This window comes from Eriocheir sinensis, chromosome 42, assembly GCF_024679095.1.
Source record: "Eriocheir sinensis breed Jianghai 21 chromosome 42, ASM2467909v1, whole genome shotgun sequence".
Classification (NCBI taxonomy): Eukaryota; Metazoa; Arthropoda; class Malacostraca; order Decapoda; family Varunidae; genus Eriocheir; species Eriocheir sinensis.
Window position 1 is genome coordinate 6139395 of NC_066550.1, and position 10000 is coordinate 6149394.

The 10000-nt window shown below is 44.5% G+C and overlaps 1 protein-coding gene across 3 annotated transcripts in view; it reads right to left on the reverse strand.

Moving 5' to 3' along the window:
- LOC127009869 (uncharacterized) overlaps positions 1 to 10000 on the reverse strand; it is a 45009-nt gene that overhangs the window by 6856 nt on the left and 28153 nt on the right. For all 3 annotated transcript variants that reach the window (XR_007762494.1, XM_050883346.1, XM_050883347.1), the window contains exon 3: positions 1 to 35. This exon is cut by the window's left edge and continues 2211 nt beyond it. The gene's annotated coding sequence lies outside the window, so the exon portion shown is untranslated. The remainder of the gene's footprint in view (positions 36 to 10000) is intronic.

Consider the following 10000-nt stretch of genomic DNA (forward strand, 5'->3'; position numbering starts at 1 on the left):
AGGCGCTGGCGCCTGGCTGGAGGGTGCTCACACACCTGAAACACACAAATACACGTCACACACCTGTAGCGAACCACGCCTTACAAGCCCCACACAAGCTTGCACCCGTATACACACCTGAAACACCTGCAATAAGAACATGAAAATATAACAACATTAGGAGTCTACAAGAGGCAGGGAGGCATATACAAGGCAGCTCCTGTGTACCTAACCCTTCATAACATCACTATCCATGGATTTATCTTTTTTTATGTGTCTATCGTATTGGAACTTACTACATGACTGCCAAGCCTGTTCCACTCACCCACCATTCTGTTGGTACACTAATTCTTGTCTATGGCCTTGTTGAATCTGAATTTATCCAATTTAAAGCCATTACTACGTGTCCTAACCGTCTACCCAGAACCTTATCAATACCACCCTTGTTAAAGCCCTTCAACCAATTTTAAAATTCGATCAAGTCTCCTCGCACCCTTCGCCTTTCCAGAGAATGCAAGTTTAATTGTTAAAGTCTTTCCTCGTATGGCAGGTTTCTTAACCCGTGAATTATCTTTGTCATCCTCATCTGTACCGATTCTAACATTTTTATATCCATTATATTGTAAGATGTCCAGAAGTGAACCGCATAATCAAGATGAGGTCAAACTAATGCTAAATATAGCTTGAGGTTGAGGATGACTTCGGCGCTTCTGTTACGCTCCCTGAAATGAATCCCAGTACCTATTTGCACGATTTCTTGTAGTAAATGCGAATACTATCAACTCCTTCAAATATAGAATCGACCGTCACTTCGCTGCGTCGGGAGTAAACTGAATATTGAGTTGCTTTCATCTGCTCCTCAATATCGAGGTGCTTTCATCTGCTCCTCAATGTCGAGGTGCTTTCATCTGCTCCCCAGGCCCCAGGCTGTCGAGCAGATTAAATCACCAAAGCGGGCAACCTCGTAATGAGCCAATAGGCTTTCTGTTGCCTGCGTTTCCATGTTTCCATGCGTTTCCATGTTTCTATTATTTTCTTTACTTTTCGCCTATGGCACCGGTAGGATTTCTTGGTGGGGCCTGGTGGCCGGTCCTAGCCCGTTATGGCGCAGTCAAGTGCTTCATATTGGCGCCATCTCGCTGAATGCAATATCCCCTTGGACGGAGGTCAGAGTTAAGACCCCTAATTCCCTCTCGCACCTAGACCTCCTTAGGGAAGTGTCATTTAAGCAATAACAGGCCCACCTAACATCACCAAATGTAGGGTACAAACTTGGTGGAGACTGTTTTTGTTCCTCGAGCGGCGGTAGTGGGCTAAATAGTAGCCTATTCCAATCTTTTGTTTTATTTATAAATTAACCACGAGACATCCTGGAGTTAAATCAAAGTGTGTGCTTATCTTTGTATTTATTCATACACACACCGGTAATATTCTATGGTGTCTGATTCACTTAATTGAGTGAAATTCTATTGAGATAAAAAGTCACAAATTCGCGTCACTAGTAAAATTGAAAGTAGTAATGTAAGTTATGCCTCCATGAAAAATACACAAATACATAAATATGAAAGTTCACGAAGTCACAATAAGTGGCATCACCTGCTTTACGCAGAAAAAAAAAAGCTTATTCAAGGTATCTGATACCCGCAACATGGCGTGCGCTGCTGCCTCGGCCCACAGTTGTCGTATAAAATATGAACGTATTTTCATATTATTGTTCTGTTGTTTATTCAATGTTTTGTTTAAGAAAAAGAATACAATTTTTGTTAGGAAACGTACTGAATCCTGGATCGGCTATGGTGATGTTAGGTGCGCCAATTATGTGAGGGGTTGTTCCTACCTACACTCAGAATACTGCACTTCCCGACATTGTACTCCATCTGCCACTTCCCAGCCCAATCATTCTTTCTGTCTAGTTCATCCTGGAGAATACTAGCGCCCTGATCCAACTCAATTGCTCTGCCCATCTTTGCATCATGAGCAAATTTACTGACATCAGTACTAATTCCTGTATCTAAATCATTGATATAAATGATAAACAGCAGTGGACCCAGCACCGACACCTTTGGAATCCCACTCTTGACACATACCCAGTCAGATCTTTTACCACAGATTTTCACTCTTTGCTTCCTATTGATAAGCCACGCCCTGGTCCAGTTCAAAACTTTCCCATCTACTCCGTGAGCCTGTAATTTAAGCAACAACCGCTGGTGAGGAACTTTGTCGAACACGCTCTAAAATCAAGATATATTATATCATAGTTTTCATCTCTATCTACCGCCTCAATTACTTAATTGTAAGACGAAAGATTGGTGAAGCATGACCTACCCCTCGTGAACCCATGCTGCGAGTCATGAATTAAGCTATATATCTCTAGATGATCCCGAATGCTCCTGGTTATTATCGACTCCAGCATCTTGCTTTTATAGTACTTCCATGTGAAACTGGCCGTTGTACAACGTTGTCAAGTGTTGTGGTATTTATACAAAATCTTTGTTATTATCCTAAATACGAAACAATCTTTACACTATATGACCTTATTGGATTATCTAATTATCTAATGAACTTCATTTAAAGGTAGTAAATTGCTGACATGAGAAGAAGCGAGAGGTGTTGAGAGTGTGTGGCAAGGTGAGGGGCGGGGCTGACACCGCAGCCCCCACCAACCCACCGGCCAGTTTCACATGGAAATACTATAACTAATTGGGCGATAGTTGGAAGCAGCTGACCTGTCCCCCTTTTTGAAAATCGGAGTCACATTAGCTACTTTACGTAAGCTGGGCACATAACAAGAATTTATTGGCATCATAAAAATATCGGTCAATGGGCCACTGAGAACCTCCTTGCATTCCTTAAGAACTCATGGAAATATTTCGTCATGGCCTGGCGATTTATTTTTCTTTAACTTATATACTTCATCCTAAACTATCTGACTGATGATGATTACATCCCTCAACTTGTCGCCATCCCCGCCGTCAAATACCTGAACCCTCTCCGGAATGGTCGTTCGATCCTCTTGTGTGATGACTGAGAGGAAGTAGTCGTTCAACATTGTACTCATATTTTTCGGAATTTTCCACGAGCTCGCCTGTGTTTGCTTTCAACAGTCCAATTCTTTTCCTTGTTTCTGTCTTATATATCTTAAAGAACCCCTTGGGATTACTTTTTGCCTCGTTTGCTACTCTAATTTCATAATTCCTTTTTGCTACGCGGGTGTTTTTCTTTACCGATCTGGGTTCAACACATAAACCCCCAAGGTGGGTTTTACCATTCTTTATTTTCGTATAAATTTCCTTCTTTAAAGCTATCTCGTGTTTTAGCTTACGGGCCATCCACTTGGGATCATTGTTTTCCTTTCTAAGTGTTCGCTGAGGTATGTGCTGTACCTGCCCCTCTACTATTACTCTAACTACATTATTGTAGGTTATTTCTCCTCGGTTCTCCTGGAGATCGGATTCCAACCCACGGCTCTGGCCCTCATTTAACCCTAAGGCTCCCCAATTAACTTCCCCAAGCTGTCTTCTAAGCTCCTCGTAATCTGGTAGTAACACAGAGTTGGGTTCAGGGGTTACCCGCCTAATCAAAGATAAACCTAACTTCCCTGGGTTCACTATATCCTACCTACTTCTCCCCCACCTCCAGCTCACTGATCATATTCCCATTATAAGTTAGCTCCTCTGGTAGGCTCAGCAACCGGCCTTCCCACTTTATATATTCCTAGAGTTGAAATTCCCCATTACGGAAACATTTTTACTCCTGCTCGCCCTGCCAACCTCTTGTAATATACCCGTGTCCTGCCTGCTAAGGTTAGGTGGCCTGTGCAGAACCCCAGGAGTTAGTTTTTCTTTCCCTTTGTGTACGTCCATCCACACTGATTCTGAATCGATGTTAGTTTTGACTGAATTGTTAGCGGGACATTTAAGTGAGTCTTTAACATTTAGTGCCACCCCCACCCCCCCCCTTCTTCCCTTTCTACCTTTATGAAACATCTGGTAACCCGTTATTTGAAATTCCGATCTGAGCAGTGTCTATCCATGTCTAAGTGACTGCTATTATGTCGAGTTTTTCTACGCAAGCTTCCCCCCTCATGTATCTATCTTACTCCACGCACACTGAAACAATACAGCAGCAAACATCAACACGCATGACTCTTCGGGCGAGAAAGGATGAAGAGAAGGAAGGGAAGGCAGAAGAGAAGGAGGAGGAGGAGGAGGAGGAGGAGGAGGAGGAGGAGGAGGAGGGTATCTGATGATCATGCCAGGGGAAACTACCTAAATTTATTCCGGGAGCTACAGAAAATTAAGATGAAGGGATGAGCGAAGAAGGTTAAATGGCTCCTCCTCCTCCTCCTCCTCCTCCTCCTCTTCCTCTTCACTGCCTTTCATTATACAATCCCTCCTTGCTTCTCCTGTTCTCATTTTCTTTTACGTCTGCTTCATTCAATCTGTTTCTCCACCATTTCTTCCTCCTCCTCCTCCTCCTCTTCCTCTTCACTGCCTTTCACTATACAATCCCTCCTTGCTTCTCCTGTTCTCATTCTCTTTTACTCTGCTTCATTCAATCTGTTTCTCCACCATTTCTTCCTCTTCCTCTTCTTCCCTTGACCTCTTTTCTTCCCTTATTCCATTTTTCGTTATGGCATTTGCTTCCTTCCATTATTTCTCTTCTCTCTCTTTTATTCCATTTACTCCTCTTCCTCTTCCCCTTTTCTTCCTCTTACTTCGTCGTCTGAACTATTTTCTCCTCTTGATCTTCCTCTTCTTTAGTCATTGTCTCCCCTTTCTCTTAACGCTACATACTCCCTCCCTTCGTTCCTCCTTTCTCCATGTATGCTTTCTTCTCCCTTCCTCCCCTTTCAGTTTCCTACCTCCGTCTCCTCCGCCTTCTTCTCCTCCTTAAACATTACCTCATTCCTCAGTTTTCTCCACCTGTACAACTCTGGTATTATCCTCCTCCTCCTCCTCCTCCTCCTCCTCCTCCGCCGCCGCCGCCACCTCCACACTGGCCATATCATCTTCCTCTTCCTCCTCCATCACAGGAGAGGAATGTTGCAATTACGACACTTTTTGCACCTCTCTCTCTCTCTCTCTCTCTCTCTCTCTCTCTCTCTCTCTCTCTCTCTCTCTCTCTCTCTCTCTCTCTCTCTCTCTCTCTCTCTCTCTCTCTCTCTCTCTCTCTCTCTCTCTCTCTCTCTCTCTCTCTCTCTCTCTCTCATACGTGCTAGGCAAGGCCTGCTATCTAAAATATTGAAATTACGCGATGCATCTTTTGAATATTTACTATAATGTTCTTTTAACCCTCCTCCTCCTCCTCCTCCTCCTCCTCCTCCTCCATTCCCATTTCCTCTTGTTTATGTGTTAGTTATTTTGTTATTTCCGTTATCATAATTATTATTACTGTCATTATTATTATTATTATTATTATTATTATTATTACCTATTATTATTATTATTATTATTATTATTATTATTATTATTATTATCATTATCATTATTATTATTATTATTATTATTATTATTATTATTATTATTATTATTATCATTATTATCAGTTTTTATATCGTAGTTTATTTTATCTATTTATATTTATGTTTTCTACATCTGAAAAATAACATTACTTTTGTTTCTTAGAGCTAGTGCATAATTATCATAATAATAATAACAATAAGTAGAATCATTATCATCATCATTAGAGGTGTGGAGTCGGAGTCGGGAGTCAGACTCCGACACTTCTGGCTGTGGGCGTAGTCGGTAAACATATCTCCGACTCTGACCTCTTGACGTAATCCATTCCCGAGTAAAGTACCTCCTGTTGCACTGTCGGCCAGTGTTGCCCCCTTGAGGGAAAGTTCCCCAAAATTTGTTTGAGAAAGTAGTTTTTCTGGGAACTCTTGAGGGAGGACATTTCAAGCAAGCAATTTGCGGAAAGTTTGTGTGGGGATATTGGCTTAAAGCGGATTTTTTTGTGGAAATGTCGTATTTCGTGATGTTTCGCGTGAATTATTAATCTGCAGATCATTGAGATAAAATACTGGGTGATGTCATGTGAGACGTCCCCAACGACACGCGACACGTCCTGGGCCCGTACTTATAAAGGATATGTTTCGCTTATGTGAGGCATAAATCAAGAAAATGGCGGACACCGAGACGTAAGGGAAGCATAACCCTTAGGTTTCAACTAAGCGGAACATCAACTGACTCGCCAGCTACGCGCGGGGTGGAGGTAACATTGCATTCCTTAGGTCGACCTAAGCGAGGCATAACAGTCAAGATGGCGGAGGTAGTGGGTGCGCGTCCGCGGCAGCTGAGGACTTTTCGGGCACGAAGAGACGTCTTTGATGAACTTCCGGACCCGGAATTGATCTCTCTCTCTCTCTCTCTCTCTCTCTCTCTCTCTCTCTCTCTCTCTCTCATACGTGCTAGCTAAAATGCATAAAATAAATAATGACTATAATGTTCTTTTAACCCTCCTCCTCCTGTCTGGACCGTGCAGGGATACTCTTCGTGAGCGATTTGGTGCGTGAGGCCTTGACTGCTCCTACAAACAGGAACCAAGCCCTCTCCCCTGAGATGAAGGTCCTCATAACACTGAGGTATCTTGCTACGGGCAAAATGCAGCAGTGTAGCAGCGACGACTTGGGGCCTTCACAACAGACCCTCAGCAGGGTCACCCGGGAGACTGTGTACGCCCTTGCGGCGGCTGTTCCTGCTGCTGCTGCTGATGATGATGATGATGTGGCTGGGGGTGAGGCTGTGGTCCCTCCTGCTGCTGCTCCTGGTGTAGCTGCTGCTGCTGTTGCTGCTGACCTCGCTGGCTGCTGAGGGTCTCTAGAGGTCGTGGCTGGCCGTTGGCGTCCATGGCTGCTGACTGCTAGCTTGAAGCTCGCGGGAATGTTTGTTTACATGTTTGAGGGGCTACGTCCTTAATTTTATCATTATTCCATGTGATGTTGGTCTATGCATCGTCAACAATACCCGAAAATACTTTTATTTTATTTTATACATATTTCCAATACGTCAATATTTTTTTTTTTTTTTACAGCAAAGGAGACAGCTCAAGGGCACAAAAAAGTAAACATTAATAAAAAAAAGCCAATCCAAAGAGGTGGAAAGATAAGTCAGTTTCGGGAGGAGAAGGAGTGATACCCTCCTCTTGAAAGAGTTCGGATGAAAGAGTGAAGATGCTGGTTAACTCTTGCATAAGGGTTGGACAGTATAGGGATGAGCAGTTCAGAAGAGCAGTCAGCGTGGAAATATCGATAGAAGATAGAAAGAGGCAACATTGGAGGAGAGCTGATGAGACGAAGAGCCTTTGCCTCCACTCTGTCCAGAAGAGCTGTGTGGCCCCCCCCCCCCACACATGAGATGCATAATCCATACGAGGGCGGACAAGGCCCCCAGCAATGGACAGCAACTGTGCAGGGGAGAAGAACTGGCGGAGACGGTACAGAACGCCCAGCCTCGAGGAAGCTGATTTAGTAAGAGATGAGATCAAAATTATACGAAATTCCAACATTCTATTTTGAGTTGGTATCCCTTTCTTAGGTGCAGCTCAGGGGTTGGCAACGATGTACTAATACTCGCTAATGTCGAGCTGGTTATGTTGAGGGGGTGAAACATAAGGAGGGGGGTTATGTCTCGTCATTGTTAATACTCGGATATGTTTCAGTTTACGTCTCACATAAATTTCTTTATAAGTACGGGTCCTGGACCGGACGAGCCGAGGAGAGGAAGCCGGAATTGGACTCTTTTTCATTATGTTACCAACTGTGAAGATTAATGTATTTCTTTCAAAAGAAATAACGTTATCATTCATTACTATTATTATCATTATTATTATTATTATTATTATTATTATTATTATTATTATTATTATTATTATTATTATCATTATTATTATTATTACTACTATTATTATTATTAGTTGTAGTAGTGTAGTAGTAGTAATAGTAGTAGTAGTAGTAGTAATAGTAGTAGTAGTAGTAGTAGTAGTAGTAGTAGTAGTAGTAGTAGTAGTAGTAGTAGTAGTTGTTGTTGTTGTAGTTGTTCCCAGGGGACTACACCCACCGCATCGAGTTGTCTTCGACCATATCAGCGGTGACGTGATCTGGAAGCACGCCCTTCACACGCAGGGAGCGGCTGGATCATCAGGCTTGGATGCCAAGGGGTGGAAACACCTCCTCAGTAAGAACATCTTTGGTAATCCATCTGTGGATCTTCGCGACACAATAGCCGCCCTAGCAAGAAAATTGGAGTTAGAGAATTGCCAACACTTTGAGCCTTTGATGGCCTGCCGGCTCATCCCGCTGGATAAAAAACCAGGCTGTCGCCCCATCGGGATGGGGGAGGTGCTCAGGAGGATCATAGGCAAGGCTGTCATGGAGGTGGTGAAGGACGACGTGAGGAAGGCGGTGGGAAACCTCCAAGTGTGTGCGGGTCAGCAGGCTGGGTGTGAAGCTGCCATTCACGCCGTCAGGAAAATGTTCGAAGACCCAGAATGCGAGGCGGTGCTGATGGTGGACGCTGCTAATGCGTTCAACAACATCAATAGGGAAACAGCACTGCACAACATCAAACTCAAGTGCCCTATCTTTGCCCAATATATTGAAAATACGTACAAGGAACCTGCCAGACTGTTCATCAGCAGTCATAATGACCAACGACTTGGAGACCCGGAGGCCATACAGTCCTCAGAGGGCACCACCCAGGGCGACCCAGTGGCCATGGCAATGTTTGCCCTGGGAATGATGAAGCTGCAGGACATCATCCGCCATGAAAACACCAACGTCAAACAGGTGGCGTATGCGGATGACCTCACCGGGGTAGGAAAGTCTGCAGACCTCAGGAAATGGTGGGACCTCGTCAATGAACACGGCCCTAAAATAGGGTACCGTCCCAACGCCACTAAGTCTGTGGTGATTGTAAAACCAGAGGCATACGATCGGGCCAAAACCGCATTCCAGGGCAGTAACGTGAAGCTGTCAGTGACTGGTGAAAGACACCTCGGGGCAGTCATTGGAACAGCTGAATACAGAATCGAATATGTGAAAACAGCTGTAAAGCGCTGGGAGTCCGAATTGCAGAGGCTGAGCGAGATCGCCAAAACAGAACCGCAGGCAGCCTACGCAGCATTTACGTACGGTGTCAAGCAGAAATGGAACTACCTCATGAGGACAGTTCCTGATGTTGCTCCGTTACTAAAACCTCTGGAAGATGCTATCAGAAACACCTTCATACCTGCGATAGCAAATGGTAGATGCCCCAGCGACCAGGAGCGAAGGTTGCTGGAGTTGCCGCCAAGAATGGGTGGGCTCGGCATCACAAACCCGCAAAATCTGGCAGAGTCTGAATTCGAGAACTCACTCCGAATCACAGCCTCTTTGACCGGATACATTATCAACCAAAACGAAAGGGGAGAAGACAACCCTCAAGAAATTATGTCACTAAGGAATGAAATCTCCAAGAACCGAGAAGAAAAACAGAGAGACACTCTGAGTGACCTAATGAGAGAACTCCCGGAAGACACAAGGAGGAGGACGGATATAGCACAGGAAGTGGGCGCTTCGAACTGGCTAACCACACTACCTATCAGGGCAAAAGGCTTCAACCTAAACAAGAAAGAATTCACAGATGCCCTTGCCCTGAGGTATGGCTGGCCAGTGGATGGGCTCCCAAACATGTGTACCTGTGGCTCACCCTTCAACCAAAACCATGCCATGACATGCAAGACAGGAGGCTTCGTCTGCATGAGGCATGATGAAGTGAGAGACGTGAGAGCTTAGATGCTGAAATCTGTCACGACGTGACCGTGGAGCCCATGCTGCTTCCTCTGCAAGGCGAACACCTCGCCAGACGCACCGCTAATGTTTCGAACGAAGCACGAGTGGATGTTAGCGCCAGAGGGTTTTGGACTCGTGGACAAAGGGCATATTTTGACATAAGGATCTTCGATCCCATGGCCCATTGCCACAGAGACCTGACCCTTGATGCAGCCCACAGAAGAAATGAACGAGAGAAAAACACGA